General features: G+C 36.3%; 1 protein-coding gene across 4 annotated transcripts in view; it reads left to right on the top strand.

The window, feature by feature from the left end:
- BNC2 (basonuclin zinc finger protein 2) overlaps nt 1-20,761 on the top strand; it is a 351,311-nt gene that overhangs the window by 75,718 nt on the left and 254,832 nt on the right. The window lies entirely within an intron of this gene.

Raw genomic sequence — 20,761 nt, 5'->3', positions numbered from 1 at the left:
TGATATTCAGAGGGAACCTCTGGTGTTTCAGTGTGTGCCCATTGCCTCTTGTCATGTCACTGAGCAGCACTGAGAAGAGCCCGTCTCTGTCCTCTTTGCACCTTCCTGTCAGGTATTTGTACACATTGATGATATTCCCCCAAGCCTTCTCTTCCCCTTACTAAACCATCCCAGCACTCTCAGACTTTCCTCATATGAGGGATACTCCAGTCCCTTCACTGTCTTCACAGTTCTTCAGTGGATGCTTTGTAATATGTCCATCATATGTCTATGTCCCTCTTGTACTTGTGGAGCCCAGAATTGAACACAGCAGTCCAGGTGTGGCCTCACCAGTGCTGAGTAGAGGGGAAGGGTCACCTCCCTCAACCAGATTACAGCAATTTGCCTAATGCAGCCCTGGATACCATTAGCCTAAGTTATGGGGTCTTTGATAAGACTTTGTGTTTATGCTGTGACTAGCACAGTACTGCTCACATCCTTGATGCGAGGGTGCTTAGGCACAGCTGTCATACAGCAAACATAAGAAGAACATCAATGTGAATATCTGCATTTCACATGCTGCCTGGCAGCCTGATTTAGAGGATCCAGGGTATTAGCATTGTCTAGGCTGGAAGCAAATTTTAATGAACTGTTTGAGAAGTTCATTTGTTGACATTTTTCAAAATCTTTTTACATTGTCTATTCATAACATTTCAGTTTCATTCCATTCCTTAATTTGCTACTGGTACACAAGGTATTCTGAAAATGTATGCATAAAGAGTTCCAGTTAGTGAATGACCATTGGAACAACTGACAAAGTAGTTATTCATTTAGCATCTACTTTGACAGAGTATGTGAACTGGTCTTGTCCTAACGCCAGATCTGTTAAGTGATAGTGGGCAAGAGAATCACAGAATCACAGAATTGTAGGGACCTCAAGAGAGCATGGGGTCAAACCCCATGCCAAAGCAGGTTGCCAGCATCCTTACGTCAGTTTCTCCCTACATTTCTCTATTTTGGAGAGATAACTAAGATGGTTTTGTATACCTTTGTGTGTATGAAAAAGGCATATTTGTACCTTTTCACTTTACCTGTACTTTAAATGAACACTGGACCAGGTTTCCTGGCAAGGTGGTTGATGTCCTGTGCCTGTCAGTGGTCAAGAGGAATTTGGATAAGGCACTCAATAATATTCTAACTTTTGGTTAGCCCTGAAGTGGTCAGGCATATGGCATAATTGATCTTTGAAGGCCCCTTCCAACTGGACTTTTCCTCTCCCCTCCCCTCCCCTCCCCTCCCCTCCCCTCCCCTCCCCTCCCCTCCCCTCCCCTCCCCTCCCCTCCCCTCCCCTCCCCTCCCCTCCCCTCCCCTCCCCTCCCCTCCCCTCCCCTCCCCTCCCCTCCCCTCCCCTCCCCTCCCCTCCCCTCCCCTCCCCTCCCCTCCCCTCCCCTCCCCTCCCCTCCCCTCCCCTCTTCATACTCCTCCTTTTCTTCTCTTAAGCTTCTACTCCAAATATCTGTAATATTAAATACTCTTCAATATAATTTGGGGGGACCTTTCCTTTTCCTTTTCCTTTTCCTTTTCCTTTTCCTTTTCCTTTTCCTTTTCCTTTTCCTTTTCCTTTTCCTTTTCCTTTTCCTTTTCCTTTTCCTTTTCCTTTTCCTTTTCCTTTTCCTTTCCCTTTCCCTTTCCCTTTCCCTTTCCCTTTCCCTTTCCCTTTCCCTTTCCCTTTCCCTTCCCCTTCCCCTTCCCCTTCCCCTTCCCCTTCCCCTTCCCCTTCCCCTTCCCCTTCCCCTTCCCCTTCCCCTTCCTCTTCCTCTTCCTTTCCCTTTTCCTTTTTTCACCATGTTATTTCCCCGCTCTACTTTCTCTTTTCTTTTCTGTGCTGTCAGACATGGCTTTAAAGCAGCTACTTAATTTATATCATGTTTTAGCACTGTCTTAAAAAAAATGGGGACAGTCCTGTCTATGAGTGAGGGAAGAAGACAATTTAGGTTTTGTGGAATAAGCTGAAGCTCTTCAGCAGGTGCAAGAACCCTCAGTGCTCCAAGGGGAAGTTTATGGAAAGTTGAAAGAAATTAACCTCAATTAAAAGGAATATTGATTGATAGTTACAGAGTTAAATATGATATATTGCTCAAGAAAAAAAAAACACTCTACATTAAAAGAACATTAAACTTCTGATAGAAAACATTAAAACCAAGAAATCTGCCACAGAGGGTGAAATGTAAAATTGTTTACATCTCTTTGTAATATCTAATTGTAATAGGACACAGTAAGGAATTAGTTAAGAATATCCCCTATTGAGCCTAGGAATTAGGATTCTTCAGGGTGTATTCTCATCTTGGTTCTCTGAGGTTTTGTTGCTCAGCAGTCATTAAATATGTTAAAATGAAAATCTGGGCCCCTTCAACTATGAATCTCTCTTCTATATTTTTCATTACTTTGTGCTTAGTTTCTTAGTTTTTGTTTTGTTTTGTTTTGTTTTTTTTCTCCCCTAGGCAGAAGTCTTTGAAGTTCTGTAGTCAAATAATGGTAGTTTAAACACTGTTATCGGTCATATAGAGAAATTACCTACTAGACAGTAGAAACAATCATTTATATATGTGTAGGTGTGATTAGAGCCTTAGAACTTCATTTGTAATTAACATCAGCTTTCCCAATTGAACATAAAGAAAAACACCAAATCCATTGCTTGCCTTCAACAGCCTTAATAGGTCACTTAGGTTTAGCACTTGCTCATGTGGGTCAACTGATCATAGGTAACACTGTTCAGATGTTCACTTCCAGTACTTGTGAGTGGGACTGAGTTCTGCTCCATCATCTGCTGACACATTGAATTCAAGAGGAATTTGTTTTACACAGAAGTTTGCTCATAGGTTGAAGGTAAACACAACAGGCTAGCACCTGCATAGAAAACACTGTCCTTCCCTGCAGTCCAGGATCACGCTAATGATAATTTGAGGCACTTGATGTAGTATACATAGCTTTCAAATGTGTGGATTTCTCTTGAAATACTTATATTCACTTCTGATAAAAAGACATTGCAGCAGGATAAATGCTGCTTCATATGTGGAGCAGGTGATGTTAAGAGTGGGAGCCTAGGACTCATCTCCATTCGGAATCTGCGTGTTTTATTTTACCTCTGACTCTGTCTAGAGCAAAGAAGAAAGGGAAGTGATAATTCCTTTGGAAAGCCACATTTCACAGCCATCTGCTAGGTGATAACACACATGTTCCCAGAGAATTAGTATAGTTGAACCCCGTTGAGTGGAATGGCACAGGTATACATTCATTGAAGCCTTGATATAAAAAGTGACAGTACTTTGAAAAGTAAGCAATTTGATACTTTTTGTTCAATTTAATGTGTGGAGTTTTTTTGTTTGTTTTTTAATGGTAATTTAACTTCAGAATGTCTTTTAATAATTCTGCATTACATAGAAATATACATTCATATATATATATATATGTATGCAAAAGCTCTCTGCAAAAGCTAAGGACTCTGACATATATATATGTATATATGTATATCTGTATATGTATATGTGTATATGTATATGTGTATATATATGTGTGTGTATATATATATATATATATATATATATATATATGTCAATATATATATATATATATATATATATATATATATATGTCAGAGTCCTTAGCTTTTGCAGAGAGATTTCTTTAAGGCCAAAATAATGTTTTGTAATACTTGGAATGAACCCCCATAATGATGGAAGAGTGCATCACACAGCTGTAATAAACCTGCAAGTTGTGGAGCAGAGCACAAATGTTTACAAAATTAGAGTAGGACTGACTGAACCTCAGTAAATTGAGAATTGTATTCCTTGTGATGATCTTAATTTAGGAATTTGTGTAACTGAAGAATCTGAACAGAGAGACTGTCTAAAGGCAAAAGCAAGTGTTCTTTCTTTCTAGTGTGGTTGATGAAACTCTGGAATTCAAGAGAGGTCATGTGTGGCCATGACAGATTTGGGATTAAGTTGGTATGTATGGAGGACAGAAAGAAGGATTATCTGAAAGTGGTTGGTGGAAAGCTGTGGATAAATCACCTTTCCCTGTTTGTTGGAAAAATGTGAAGGGCTAATAATGGTTTTCAGTTGCTACTGTTCATCATCTGTCTCCTGGTAAGCACTTAAATATTGCAAGGTTGATGAACGTTGGCTTTATGATACTATTGAATACACTGAACAAGAAGACAGGCTGTTTGTGACTGTCAAACAGTCAGGGATGGCTGTGCTACAAAACTGAAAACTTTTATCAGAGTCCAGGTGCCTATGCTTTGCCTGTGATGCCAGATTAGGGTCATGTTAGATGGGGTATTTATTCGCTGTGTTCTTGCAGGTGGCATTTAAAGTGCCAACAGTGACATCTACAAGGCAGAAGGGAATGAAGGAGGGAAAGGCCATCCATGAGGTGGAAGGTGCAGAGTGAAAGAGATGAATTTGCAGGTTAAGGGAGTGATTCAGATATACTTAACTGGACTACAAAAAAAAAAAGTTTGTGAATCTTATGGAAAGACTGCTGTATGACGTGTATACTTAATTTAATTTCCCATAATTTCAGTTGAAGGAAATCTGAGACTTTGTTATTTAGATAGTAGAGTACTCAGTATACACCTGTTGTCTAAAGTCAAAAATTAAAACTGGCTGTTGTAAGAAAAAAAAAAATATGTTTAAATTGAAGTAATATATCATTAGACATGCTGAGAGTTTGATCAGTGATTTGAGACATATATAGCATTGTACTTATAAAAGAAATATTGTAATATGTTAAAATTCCCTCAGAAAAGACTTAATTCTTGAAAACTATATCTGAATAATCTTACATCTGTAAAATTAAGGGATTGAACAACTATACATATCTGTGGGGATAAGGTTTATGCAGATGTTTTTCAGAATAGGGATAATTCTTTCTGCCAGCAGCTACCATATATATAATAATTGCTAAAGCACAGCTATTTGACTAACTGTCCAATTTCATGTGCTATGTGAATGTATATGCAATCAAACTTGTGTACATAACTCCCATAGCTTTACCATTAATGTACATACTTTTGTTTTCAATTGAAAAAACAAATGTTGAGAGGCTAAGAGTTCATAGAGTCTTAATTGAAAATAAAATTGACCCTTAGATAGACTAGAGGAACATTCTGTGCTGCGTCTTTGTTTTCTATAGGCAAAAATAAAATCCACAAACCCATTGGAGTTTTAAATACAATATAAATGTCATGCATAATCATAACAAGTATGCAAAATGTTTTAAAACATTTGTATTGTATGGAAGCAATTACTGGCACCAAGTGCATCACACACCCCTCATATCTGCTAAGGCCAGAAGAAATGAAGGTTTCTAAACAAAATTACTTAGCGTGGGTGGGAAGAGAGCGAGTTTTAACTTTTATTAGGAAGCAACATTAAGCCATATTTTAATGCCAATCACATACTCTGTTACTCAAATAAATACTCAAAAAGATTTCTCCATGTTAGCATTATGTTACTTTTTCTAGTCATATTCCATCACAAGTCTTCCAAGGAAGATCCTTGCATTTTCGTAGTAGAAGATCCTAAGGTATGATATGTACAAATAAGAATGTAGCTTACAGCAGGAAGTTATTTCTCCATGTGCTGTGTGACCTGTTTTGTAATTGCTGATAGAATATAGCATTTTTTCTCAGTATGTTAATTTTACTCGAAACAAACCAATGCTGCCAACCATACTTCCTTTCATATCTGTAAGTTACCATGATCACTCCGCCAGGTGCTTTGTCCATGAATGTTGTGTTTGTGACTCTGGATGTTAAGAGCAATCACTGGAACCCTGCTTTATGAAATTGGTGAAACTACCTGTAATAGAACTTGTGTGCATAAATTATGGCCATTTTTTCTTTCATGCCAGATACTGTGATAAAGAACATAGCCTTTTTCTGACACTTTATTTAAAGGGAGACTCTATCTTTATATCCCATGCTGTTAGTGATGACAATTGTGCTATTTCATTGCACACAGGAAGAAAATGTCAAGAGTCAAATATAGAACATTTCAAATTTGGGGACTCTCTTCACCAATACCTGCAGCCCCTGCTTAAAGTTGGAACATCACTTCTCTGAGGAAATACTTTCTCAGGGTCTTACCTGCTGCAACTTGTCGCAGTGAAATATTGGCATTTGGGGGTTTCCTCTGAGAGACTGTAATGCTCTTGCTTTCATGGATATGCACATGAATAGTTATGCTGCCACTTTGTTATAATGTGTGGTTAAATGTGTGGTATGTACTTTATGAAGCTACATACCAGCTGAATAAGGGAGAATACTTTCTTTGCAGAAGCTTAGGAGACATTGTTTAGTATTTGCTTCATGATGTTTCATGTGGCAATGCAAGTCTTGATGTCACTCTCACAATTTTTGAAAATCAGCAATTTGAAATTCATGGGTAACATCGTATGCTTTGGTCCACAGGACAGGAGAACATCATTTCTGAATGCTTCTGCTTCAATTATAGTGTATTTGAAGGGGCAGAGGAACTTCTGGCGCATAATGCAGCAGATGTCATAATCCTCATACAGTGGTAGGGACAGATACAAGCAACATGGTTGGAAAGTTTTGAATATAATAAACTTGGGACTATGGTTTATGCAGCTGTGTAGAAACTGGAAAGCTGAAAGGAGGATAGAGAAGCCGATGAATGAAGTAGTTAGGACATGAGATGCACAGAAGATATTGGGATCATATTATTTTACATTAAAATAAGGCATACATTTCACTATTTATATGTGTATGTGCATTAGGAATTTATCTGTGGATTATAGTGTCATACTTCAGACTACAGTTCTGTAGGTTTTATGATCATCAGAATCCCTTGATGAAATTATGAGCCTGTAGTTTAGTTACCTGTCTATCTCAAATTATCAGAAAGAATACAGAACCACTGTGGATAAAACAAAGAGTATAAACTATAGTCCTGCCCCCTCAAAATTCCTTCTGAGCTTCAGGGTGAATTCCACTTAATAAAAAAAGACACTCCCTTTTGGCTGGAAAAGAGAAATTTTAACAGGAGTGATTCTGTGTGTGTGTGAGCAGTCATACTGTTTGGGTACATGTATACACACACAGATAGACACACACACATGTAGTGGTTAGGCAGATAATAGATAAATGGCTTTGAAAATGCCTGTTAGGCAGGTGTGATAACCCAGCTGTTCATCCAATAGGGTAAAATATTCATTCTTAATATTCTTAAAATAATATTTTGTTACTTGCACAAGTCATTTGCATTTATAAAGTCATTTTTGAATGTAAATCTTTTCTGTATCCCTATTAGGTAGCTGAAGCATAATTCCCACTTTATACAGTTTAAAGTCACATCCTCAGAAGTGACTTGTAAATTTGGTTTCCTGATTTAGGACCTGTCAGGCTGTGATTACTCTAACCATTCACAGCTGTGACAGAAGTCAACTGGAACAGCAAATCAGGACCTATGAACATTAAATCAGGCTCCCCAAAAATGAACCCCTGTAGCAGAGACTGTATATTTTTCTCTGTGGAAAGGTTGTATGATATGCCATTAAATTGGTTGGGATTAGACTGCAGCACTGTTTATTTCTTGGTTTGCTGCTTAATCCACTACAAAAGGTACCTCACTGATTTTTTTTTTCCATTCCTTCCATGCATACCCATAATGTTCAGGCGTGTTCTTACTGTCTACAAACCATTTTAATTGCGTGCAGTTTCATGATCATGTTATGGCAAGTGTGGTTGGATTTGGAGTTATAGTGTGGCTTTTCTTCTGTGTTCACTTAAGAGGGAGCGCCCATGGCAACTTTGTCTGTGAATGAAGCAGAAATTTGCTAGTTAAACAGTTTTGCTTCCTATATGATTCATCAATTCATTTTTTGAGGTAGTAGGGCAGTATGGTAGTTGGGTGTACAGTATGTATTGGGGATAAATAAATTTTATACTGGAAGTACTATTATACATCAGCATGCAAAGTGTTACTTCTGTGTTGGCTTCCTTGGGTAAAAGTAAAATCTGGACCAGACTACAAATGACAGTGAAGTAATTGTAATAGTCAGGTTTTTTTATTTTGTTTGTTTTGTTTTGTTTTGTTTTGTTTTGTTTTTAAGGAGTCACCTAGTTCAGATTTTAATGTTAATGCTAATGCCATGATTCACTTTAGCACTGTGGTGATTTTACTTGGGTGGGCAGCCAAGCTCCACCACAACCATTCTCTCACTCCCCCTCTCCTCAAAGAGGAATGGGGAGAAAATACAACACAGAGAGCTCGAGGTTTGAGATGAGAATGGTTTAATTAAAAGGAAAGTGAATGGGGAGAAAAAGAAACAAAAGAAACAATAAGTCCGTGTGGAAGCACAGAGAGAAGGAGAAAAAAAATTATTCTCTACTTCCCGTCAACAAGCGATGCTTGGCCACGTCCTGGGAAGCAGGGCCTCAAAACGCGTAATGGTTGTTCAGGAGGTACAACCCCCTCCCCCACAAGAGCCCCCCTTTTTATTGTTGAGTGTGACATCAGGTGTTATGGAATATCCCTTTGGTCGGTTTAGGTCAGCTGCCCTGGCGATGTCCCCTCCCCATTACTTGCCCACCCCCAGCCTGCTGGCTCTTGGGGGCTTGGAGGGAGTCCTGATGCTGTGCCAGCACTATGCAGTAATAGACACAACACTGGAATAGTATCAGTGCTGTTCCAGCTACAAGTGCAGAGCACAGCACTGTGTGGGCTGCTGCAGGGAAAGGTGACTCCATCCCGGACAGACCCAACACAAGCATTCATAAAGATAAGAATGGTGTATGTAAAATCAAAGGACTTTTAGTTTAGCTTCACAAAATTTGTTTGTCACCTCATTTAAGAAACTTTTTAAAATACTCATGAAAATCATTTTTATTCTTCTTTTGAGTTAATACATTTTTATGTCTCAGCTGGTAAATTTTCCAGCACCCGTCAGAAGCAGACATTGTATTACTGTGTCCAGTTTCTACATGGTTGTTGTTGTTGGTGCAGTCTTACTGTATTACCTATTTATCATGTCTTTGTAGTGAATTTTGTAAGTTCAGTTAATCAGGTGAATCACAGAGTTTAGTGTATTTCTCTCTTTGATAAGCCTTTGTCATTCCTACTTTATAATTGACTCCTTAGCAGTCTCTCCACTAACTGCAAGATTCACTTAGTTCAGCTAAAGAAAATGAGACAAGAAAAGGTAGAAGAAACTTCCATTCCATGATTGAAAGTTTTATAAATGGGTTTTATATAGACTCATATGTATATTTAAAAAGCTCAGCCAACTGATGACTTTGACAAAGATTTAACAAACCAGGAGTGTGAAGTGTTCTGTAGGCTAACAGTTTTAATGGGTTTATCTTAGGCAGTTCTTCAGTTGTGAAAGTGTCAGTTAATAATTTACCCGTCCCAAGGGGCAATAGAAGCAATCACACTCTGCAGCGAGGTACTCTTGGGCCTGTCGCTGTGCTGCAGCTCATCTTGACTACAGAAATGCGCCATTGGATGCGACATCAGCACTGTGTCTGCTCTTTGACAAATGAAGTCTTGTAAGAGCTAAATAAGGCATGGGAAGTTTGGGAAGGAGCAAATAGCTCTTCAGCTGATTTCTGCAGTAATGGATTACTGTAAATGTCCATCTGCTGCACATCAGAAGGAACACAGGTTAAGATGAAAGTTTTTTTTTTTTTTTTTTTTTCAGTAAAAGACACCTGAAACTTGGAAAATACTTCTAAAAATCCAGTGCTACAGTTAGCAATGTTTGCTTGGTATTTGGAATGTAAATGTTCTGCTCTGATGATACATTGCAAGTGCAGGAGTTTTCTACCAGAAATGTGAACGTTTAACGTAAAAATGACCTGAAATATAGTGCCTTTACCATCACCCTTTACCGTGCAATTTGTTCGGATGCAGTTGTTAACATGAAATCGGAGTAGATTAAGCACTATTTATGTGAATTTTATTCCTGTATTTACTCATTGAATTATACTATACTACCAGGATGGTAAGTTTTGTAATTTGTTTTCCACTGTATGAAGAATGTTTCTTAACAAATATTCACTTTTGCATGCATATTTTTTATTAGACATTATGCCATTCTAAAGATTTACAGTTATTTAATAATGATTTATTATAGTAATTTATTCTGCCAGCTGTGGCACATTTTTACTGGAATTTGTAAATCAAATGTATATTGAAATCACTAGAAACATTCATTTCAGATTCTAATGAAATGTACTCCAAAATTGTTTTTGGAGAAGGAGTAGGCAGCTATGTGAATGAACTGCAACTTGCAGTTTCTAGTGTTATATATAAGCTTTTCCTCCACCTATTTTATTTACTTGCAAGTCTCTGATGTTTTACTTGTTACATTTACTCTGATGTTTTACTTTACTTGCTACTATGTGAAACAAACAGCAACAAAACTGTAAAGCCATTGACTTTGTCCTCCAAGGCATCAGTATCAAATCATGCACTTGACCTGCAGTGATTAAGTCACGTTCAGGATTAGGAAGACAACCTGATAGCAGTTTCAGTGTGCATCTAATTGCTGTCTCTATGTTGTGATAGAAAGTACATGTATTGAATTTAGTGAGTCATAAGAGACACTGAGTGAAATTAGTATCTGAGGTGGTTGAAAAACGTGTGCACTCAGGAGAAGGGAGGACACCAACGGTATTTTTACAGTTTTTGTAAAACTTCTATATATTTTTTTCAATAATATCGTTTCATTTGCAGCCTGACTATGAACTCTACATTTAGTTCTGGTGAAGCATCATACCAGTAATTCTCTTTTAAATTTGTAGTCTGATACCTGCTATTCTTGGCTCTTTGAAAATTTGGTATGAACTATGGGTGTGAAGTACTCTTTAAAATTCCAGCTCTATGTATCAGTTTCCCAATAGTAAAAATCAAAATGAGATACTTCCTTTCTTCAATCTTTTGTCTCTCTTGATTATTCAGGTTATAAACCTTTCTAGACAGGAACTCTCTCTTGCTTTTGTTTGTACAGCACCCAGCACAGCTGGAGGAGGGAGATGGGCTGAGCTTGGTTTAAAGTCTTCTAGACTTTGTTTTAGTACAAATAGGGTGCATCTAACAGAAATGAAGCTCTCTTCCCATGTAAATAATCCTGAGAGAAGTTGTCTTTAGTGAAAATTCAAAATATTTTAATTTCTTAAAGGGATTTCTACTCAAGAGCAAGTATGAAATACAAACTTCTGACTATAAAAAACAATGGCATAGCCAAGAAATTAGTGATGCAAGATTCTGTGGGTTTGGTTCTAATCTGAAAAACAAAGCATCTGTTGCTACATACCTTGTGAAAATCAGCTGCTATGCATGTGTACGCAAGTATATGATCCCAACTCGCCAGATAAGCAGCAATGCTTTCTTTTTTTATCAAAGATTAGAAATAAACTTTAAGTCTCAAGTGGGCTCAACATAATGTGTTAGGATACTGAAAGATTACTTTATTAATTTTTGTGAGCTTGATCTCTTCATGGCAATAACTAAAACTGTCATGACAGCAGTCAAAAAAAGAGAAAGGATGGGAAGTATAGCATTTCTAAATGAGTGTCTGGGGATTTTAATTACTTTTTCTGAAATCATGAGTGTGTTAGGGGAAAAAAATAAAAAGGAGAAAAGTCAACTTAAGTAAAGTCACTTAAAAAAAATAATCAGGTATAAGACAATGGTAAGTCACTGACTGAGAAAAGTGCAGGAATAGATTCCCATTTCATGTATATGTATGGGATGACTAGATAGTGCGATTTCAGGAACATGCACAGCAATATAGAAATCGTGTTTTTAATTTCTTAAATATTAAGAATATTATTTAAAAAAAAAAAAAAAGATTACATTTCTGTGTATGAACTTTACATTATCTGTCAGGAAACAGATGATGTTTTCTTTGATGCTTTGTAGGCGTTCTTGTCACCTCAATTGCATTTGTACAGTTAGCTGTTCTGTTAAGTGTATGACATTATATAGTCTTCCATGTGTTTACGTTGATGCTTATCCTGTATTCCTTTTGAAAAGTGACCTGCAAAGCAAATAAGCCTGCTTGTGCCCTGATTTTGCTTGGCTTGGCAGGTTTTTATTTTTTTCTCAATTCTTCTTGTATTAATCTTGAATGTGAGAAAGGAGTAGGAATATAGGAAAAGTTTTCATTGTTAAAATTTCTACAATGCTTTACTCTTTTAGTCTCTTTGATAAAATTCTTCTTTTCTAGAAGGGTCAATCCTAGAGGATCAGCCTTCTAGCAAAAGAGAAAAAAGGCAACTTTTTGTATTTTTAAGACAGGATTCCTCCCTCTGTCAGAACGTGTTCCTAAGACAAATTTCATCTTTTAAGCAAAACAAGTCACACTTTCTTTTTGTGCAGTTTTGCTTAAGATGCTATTTTTTTTTTTGCTCCTAATACAGCTTCAGCGCGACAAGAGAATTATAACATATTTTAGTAGGTTGAAAATCCATACAGATACTCATCAGGTTTTGCTTTAGTTTATTGTTTTAATATCAGATTGGTGGATGGTATACTTTTGTGCTGCTTTAAATTTGTTGATCTGGGTATTACCTTTTTAGAAATGGTTATTGGTAGCCCATCAGCTGTCAAAATCTCAAAAAGTTTTTTGTTTAAAATCTTTGGACAAAAAAAAAAAAAAAAAAAAAAAAAAAAAAAAAAGCATTGAACACCAAAATTCTCCCAGGTTATTTCCTACTTACAAATATCCTTTCATTTCCTAAAGTGTTTTTTTTTTTGTTGTTGTTGTTATGATTGACTTTTAACCTGATCACAGGTATCATGGAAGTGAGCTGGATGAAGGAGAATTGATGGGTACTATACTACAATTATCCTGCACAGTTAATGACTGTCTGTGTAGTTCTGTCTTTAGCATACAATAGCTGTTTAAACTTAAAATAATGCTTGTAATGGTTTGCTCAGCTTTGCTAATCTCAGTGGACACTGAAACAGTCAGACTGATGGGTGTGGGGGGGGGGGAGGGAGAGAGGGTTTAACTGTTATCATGAGGGAGGTTGTTGGGTATCACTGGTGTTCAGCCATCCTGTAGCATTTCCTTGCCCTGTGTCTTCCTCCTCCCTCAGAATGTATGAATAAATGAGTGTGAATGCTCTTTGAGGGCAAGCTTTCTCCACCTCCCTTCTGTTTGAGAAATCAGTTGATTTAGTGTCATTCCTTCACATTTTCCAAGTAACCATCTTGTTTAGGGAACTATTGCTCCTTGCTGTGATTGGACTTTGCCTATGTTTCCTGGATGTATTTGGCACAAAGAAGAAAGAACTCTGAAAAATTAGCAAGTTTTTAAAGGGACATTCATGTACCACACAATTTCCTGCCAGTCCTGTTTTCAGATTATAAGCAGTAAGAAAAATAATTTAATCTCAAGTGGTAAAATGCTTGTGTCCAAAAGCTGCAGCTTCTGCTCGGCATGTTGTACAAATAAAAGGCTGAAACATCCACATCCCAGGGATAAAAAGGAAAAACAGACACAGTCTTTTGTTCTAGGATCCATTACTACAGCATGAGAGATCTTAAATTTTCAGGTCAAAGTATGTTGGAAGTACCTGCTTTTCCTTGTCTGGCTTCAGAGGGGTTTAACAATTGTGCTTAAAAGGAAGGGGGGAGGTATTTTAGTAGATGGGGGGTTGTACTAATCCATTGTGTATGTAATAAAGCTTCTGATAGACTTGAAGGTGTATGTGCATCTGTATATGTGTTATGTGAAGGTGTGGTGAAGGTGTAGCAGAATGGTGGCAAAAAATGTCTTCATGCCTTATAAATGCAGGCCAAATAGGAGCATCCTAATTATAAGGTCTTAAGTAACAACAGCATTATCTGAAACACCCTTGACTCCCATTTTCTCCCATCCTTGAACAACCCCTGATCCCCATCCATGGCCTATCCATAACAAATAGACTTGTAGATGCTTCCTTGGTGTCAGCCTTGTAAGTCTGTTGCAATTAGAGTGAAAACAAAATGTATATAAATAGCACTTTTAAGGTCCTTGTCAGTCAGTGCTCCCAAAGTAGGCAGTATGTGAAAGTCAAGGTAGGAATTTTCCTTTAGAGCATATTTGCCCCTTTCTCCCCTATATTTGTTCTCTTTCTTCAATTGTGTGAGTGGAGAAAACCCAAAAGCTTCAGTTTCAGGTCTGGCTCCTAAAGAAAACCAGTGTGGTTCATTTGTGGGCTGGGAATAGGGGTTTGAATTGGCATAGACTTGTGGGTGCTTTGGGGCTGGAGCGCACACAGCTGTGGGTTCCAGATGCTTGCTATCCTGTATTAATGTGGCTTGTCTGTGAAACCATGGCATCCACAATACTACACAAAGGTCCACGCCTGTGGTGGTTTGGGAACTACTCCCAGAGTAGAAATTTCAGTTTTTAAGCAGAGTTACAAAATAAAATTTTAAGACATCCAGCTCAGAAGGGCCGAAACAATATGAAATTCTTTTTAAGAGTTTCATTTTAACAGAGATTCAGACATTTTTTATAAATGAGAATTTTAGACTCTCCATAAACAGCATTTTGGTGTTTTGAAGATGAAACAAAGAAATAACAAGCTTATTTGTCCTGTACCATCTTAATTTTGTAGGAGCTCAACCTGTTCATGTGTCCTACCTTGCTGGCATAAACCATATGCAAATATCATAGAAAAGTGCTTTCAGTGTTTATAGAGAGTTAGTGTCTCTCTATCCACTATGGGAGCAACACAGGCAACACCTTCTCCATGGGGCAGAAAAGAGAAGAATATATCCTGATTGTTTTCCATATGTGCTGAACATGTCATTGTATTTAAGAATGGCATGTTTTCCACAACTTTTGAAAATCAGGCCAACTCATTATTTATATTCCTGAAAGTGTGAATGAATTCCTAATATTAAGAATATTTTTTTCATTTTATGCTGAAGTCACTTGTTAAAAAATTCAACCGAACTATTCTATTGCATATTAAATTTAAAAGAAGAGGAAGTATTTTTAGTTCACTTTTTATCATAAGCCCTGTCCCTGAATTCTTGTGATTTAATAAAGAAATGTCTTTGTATAGTATCTTTCACACAAACTTTATCTCCAAAACTCTGTGCAGAGTTAATAAAATTAAAAAGTTTTTTTTATTATTATTATTATTATTTTTATTTTTACTAGAAGTTAAGAGACATAGTCATGAGAACAGAGACATATTGTTTCCAGATGAAGGCTGAAAATAGATGGAGAATGAGGGAGAGAAATGCAGCAGGGTGGTTCCAGATGGCAGGCATTGCGGAGAGGGTTCTTGCAGCCATGTTGGCCAGAGCATACAAAAGGACAGAAAAGAAGCATGATGCTAAGCAGAGGAAGCTGAAGTATAAAATAACAAAAGTAATATAGTAAATATTTGTGAAAGATTTTTCAAGTGAGAAGTGTCCTTTTTTTTTTTTTTTTTTTTTTTTGAGCGGAGAGTCAGATTTGTTTGTGTGGAATAAGAGTATTTCAGTTGAAAAGTTGTCGTAAAAATTGAATTTTACTGATGCTCTCTACTCAGCAGGTGAGCAGGTATCTTATCTTTTATATGTTTTCAAACAAAATAGTAGCTTGTAAGTATTTAAAAGTTTATTGAGTCTTATTGCACTTCTGAGTATCTTATAAATTATTTAATTGTCTGATGGATATGTGGCTACCTAACTATAGGGCATGAAATATGCACTGTTCCTCTAATACACTGGAGGGAGACCTGTTTATAAAGTATTTAGTATTGGTTTTATAATGCACTGTTGTCAACAGGAGACCACGAAGCTCAAAGATCAATCTCGTTTTGGCCCACAGTATTAATGCTGCTTTATGAAACTCTGTGACAGGTCACTTAGACAACAGCTCTTAATGAAAGGACTTTGTGCCAGTGTGTGGTCGTGTGACTGTCTGTTAGTAAGGCATACTTTAGTTGCTGCCAAGGCTGCAGATGAATCTTTGTCCGAGTCCCTGAGGTGACTTTGTGGCCGCTGCTGCTGCTGGCCAGGTGATGGAGCTCATCATTTCCCCTGTCCTCTAGAGAGAAGTGAGACAGAGACTGCTGAGTTCTTGCTAATGCAGCTTTTGCTAATTGTCCAGAGAGCTAGTAGGACACCGGGCAGTTCAGGCAATTCTGTGTACTGTGAGTGAGTCAGTAATTAGAAAAACATAGCTGCTCTTAATTCAGTCTTGCATTTGTGTATGAAGTGTCTTTTCAGCCATCTAAAATTCAGTTGTTCTATTAAAAAAAATATATATATATTAGATTTTTAGGTCAGTTTATGTATTTAATTATGACAGACTTACGTTTTAGACACCAAATAATTGTTACCAGGATTTGGCACAATATATTGTATTATCAAATAATTAGATCATAAGCTTAGCTAGCCTAGACTTAAACCCTTTAGGCTGTTGTGGGATCCAAAGGCATTGCTTGTTATATAGACAGTTTACTAAAAGGATGAGAATAATGAAATTAACTACCAGAGGATGAATTTCTTTGTAAAAGTCTTGTACAAAACTACTGTTCAGCAGACATTTTCCAAGATTTTAGGATATATTTTTTTTTCAGAAAATAACAGGAAAGCTTGCTAAGTTTAATAATATATTAAAAATAAAAACCAGGCTTAACCCCAGATAATCAATAGCTGAAAGATGCGGTAATATGGTAGTACACCTGTATAATATTATGGTGATAATCCATGGATGTACAGGTGTGTTGTTTGTTTTTTTTTTTTATATTAAAGTATTTGAATTCTCTTTTTCAATTACTTACCTAATTTTGGTTGTTGTGGTGTTAGTTTAGCAGTTGCTGTGAGATTTCAACTATTTCTGTTGAATCATAAACATCTCTCAGCAGACACAACTGATTTTGGAATACTTTATTTTAAAAAAGGAATACATTTATTTTTATATTATGCATCTTCCTTTATTATATGACATGTCAGATGCCCCCTAACCTTTTTAATTCCTTGTAAATCACAACAGAATGCTTGAATCACGCTATTATTTCAGGATTGGACCGTACAGACATTTCATTAGATACACAGTCTAATCAAAGTTTCTTGGAGTAATCTGGACCTGCTGAGCTTTGAATCAGAATCTAATACCTTAACATGGTGATATTTTATATTTTGGTATAAAGAATTCAGTCAGAATAGATAGGTTGTTTTTGTTTTAAATGAAAAGAGACACTGATTCAAACACAGATATGGAAAATGGATGTGAAACCACTACCAGTGAAGAACTAGCCACCCTGATTACCTACCTGCAAATTAAAGGGTTTGGAACACATTTTCTGTAGGCATTTAAAACCCTCCTGAGAAAAGTATGAACTTTTTAGTTTAGTATGTTATCCAAATTTGTATGGTGGTTGTTACTAGCTAGATGCCGTGCTGATGTGTATAATACATTTGAAAAAGCAGTAAGTTACTTAGAAAATTTGATGGGTGCAATCCAAAAAAGTCTATTAGTTGGTTTTAGATTATGTGTTTTTACAAGATTTTCATTGTTACCTGTTTTTATAACTATATAGTCCCTCTGTTTCACATGCATTTTGCCATTTATGTATGTATACCCTTTGTAATCATTATTCTTTGGTTCTCTCGGCTTCATTTTTGTACTGTTGTTGAACTGGAAAATTTGTAAAGTTAGCATCGCTCATGTACAAGGTGTGTCAAGAAAGATAGATGTAATTTCCCCTTAAAGGAGTTTCAGATAACCATATTGGTTTGTTTAAATAACAAACTAAGGCCATACAACAAAAAAAAACAATAAACCAGAAGTATATATTGTTCAATGCCTACCACTGATAAGAACCTTAATTTGTGTAATATCCTCTATGTTCATCCCCCAAACCTGGAACTGTGCACTGCTACCAACATTCACACTGTGATCATGTTATATGCTGAAGGATTGCATATATGGACAACATTGGCTTGTCTCTATACTTACTTTTTATATTTGACTATTCTGTTGTTTCTGTAACTTGTTAAAACATATTGGCTGAGTGACCAAAATCCTAATGATCTCTGCTTGATGAGATTTTTATCCACAGGTCACAGTTTTCACCTTTATTCTTGCTAGTGTTCTGTCACACACAGAAGTCCATGTAAGGGTTTTGTGGTATGGGTTCCTGATACCTAGTTTGGCAAGGATGTGATTAGGATCGGTTACAGTATGACAGCTTGCTAGCAACTGGAGCCTTCGTAACAGGAATGTACAATTTTAGGCTTAAAAACAGAAGTCTTCATTGAGGATAAAGGTCCTGTCACGTCACCTGATGTGTGATATGAAAGAAATCAAATATTTGACAAAAAAAAAAAAAGTATGAATGACTAATTCAGAGCAGGCAAGGTTTGAAAATGTGATTTAAATACAATTTGTAAATACAAATAAAAACTCTGCTGTTAGTGAAAATCTGCTGTGCTTTGGTTTTCTGAAGGTATGGATACAGGACACTTTTGACCTGAAGATTATTCCTAAAAATTAGATTAAAAAAATAGATTTGGCACCTCTAGAACCTGTGTGAATTCGGCATGCACATCAAAGTGAAAAACAGACTCCTAAATGCACAATACTGTTGATAAGATAGAGAAGAAGGATTCAGCAAGGACATTTGGAACACAGGAGGCTAAAAAGTATTTAGTCTCATTGTTGCAAAATGACATAGTTAGTCCTATACATTTTGGTTATAAGTCAGAAGTTACCTATTAAAACTTGCACAAAAAATGTTTTACAAAGTAAGGATGACAGGTTTCAGAGAAAATACAGTGCTGCCAATTTTTTTTTTTCTTTCTTTAGGATATGGAAATTTGGGTGGATTATCTGTTCAGAGGAGGTTTCCTTTATTAATTCTCCCCCCTCCGCCCCTTTTTTTTTCATTTTAGACATCTGTTAACGTTTCATAGAGTCTAACAGATGTTGCAGAGTGAGTCCCTTACATAATTCTTAGGGAGAAGGGGATGATAAAGAATGACATTTCCACAGTAGAATCACCACGTCTCAGAACATGACCATCATGACTGCTTTACATAATTTTCAAGTTTGAGATTATATTCCTGATAGGACAAAATTCACAACTTTGTTGTTATCTATGGATAAAGTGTAAGCATGATTGTTATGGTCTCTGCTCACATGTTGTAATGACAAGTAGAGAGAAGAATACTCTCATACTTGGTGAATTATATACTTTTTTGAAGCAGTATCAAATATTCCATTACAAAATGCCTTTAAAACAACTCAATTATATAAGCTTGGTTATTTCAGCACAAGCAAGGGCTGATTGTCATGCGATGTGGAGGACCATTTTCATTATTTTGGCAAGAACAGGGACAGTTTTGTCCTGACGAGCTATTAGATGAATACCAGAGTGTGTCACATGAAAAACCACTGATCTTTAACCCAGCTATCTACTTAACCAAGCCTAGAAATGAATAGTGAATAAGGGAAGAGCAAAGGCCAGTTTACTGTCATTACAAATTACAGAAACTTAACATCTGCAGCAAAATGAACTCTAGGAATTACAGGTACTACACAGTAAGTGAATAGAGAGTACAGAGATTTAGGAAAACTGTGTGTACAGATTTCAGGTCACCTACTGTGTACAGCGTGCATACATCTTTGCAGTTGAAAACTGTAACATTTGCATAAAAACATGTAAAGACCTTCTGTATCTTTTCCCAGTACCTTTAATAAATACTTGGAATGAACACCAAATATAAGGGAAACTCCTTTAAAATAATCATTTTACAGTTATCATTAAAAAGGCATTTAAATTCTAAATCGACAGAAATAATAAATAAATCTGGGCTCACTGTTTTTATTTATTTATTTTATTTTATTTATTTATTTATTTATTTTTACCCAGGAGTAGTCTGGGGGACACTGCTGCATGTACAGTTAATATAAACATTTATACTGAACTCCTAGATGTTAGAAAAACAAATATTGTAAAGATCAGTAACATTTTAAAATTATCAGTTATGGGAATTAATGCTTACAGGAAAACACCATTCTTTCTTGCCCTGCTAGTAGAATTGCATTGTCTCCCTACAGTCTTGTTAGCTCATACTAACTGAAATGCAAATTCTTTCCAACTAATTGGACCTTGTTGAACGTACATGTACAGTACATAGTTATATGCATGTAGATTTTTTTTTTCCTAAATTCCTCTGTAATTATTTTCTTGATTAATATCTAAGGCAGAGACGTGGAACAAAAATCTCTTTAAAGAGTTTACATATTATTGAACATTAAAAAGATAGTAACTGTTGCATGTTTTAACAGCTTAATTAATAATACAGAATAATTGGAACTAAAAGAAGAGAATATTTTTTCAATGTTTAATCATTTTGAACTATTTGTATTAACCCTTTGACAGAACTAATTAACACTTAAAGGAACATAATGATGGAATTTAGAAAAAAATATGATGCATTTACATTATTTAGCACATTCTTCAGAATAGATTTTCCTATTGGAATTATCTGGACTTTCTGTAATCACCTTTCCCACCCCTTTTTGCATTTCTGTATTGCTAGTTTTAAGAGGAGAGATGAAATCATCAAAGTTACATTTAAAAAAATCACACCTATAATATAATTGTCATTGACAGTAAATAATAGGTATTAGTTTAAAAAGGAAAGAAAATAAAAAATCTTAATCTCACATACGTTTTACAGAACAGCTAAAATTCTCAAAAACACAAGTAGAGAACTGCAACTGCACTGTGTTTTAACTTCCA

The sequence above is a fragment of the Aythya ferina genome (genome assembly GCF_964211825.1).
Source record: "Aythya ferina genome assembly, chromosome: Z".
NCBI lineage: Eukaryota > Metazoa > Chordata > Aves > Anseriformes > Anatidae > Aythya > Aythya ferina.
The sequence above is the reverse complement of the archived record's forward strand: the minus strand, read 5'-3'. Positions and strand labels throughout refer to the sequence as shown.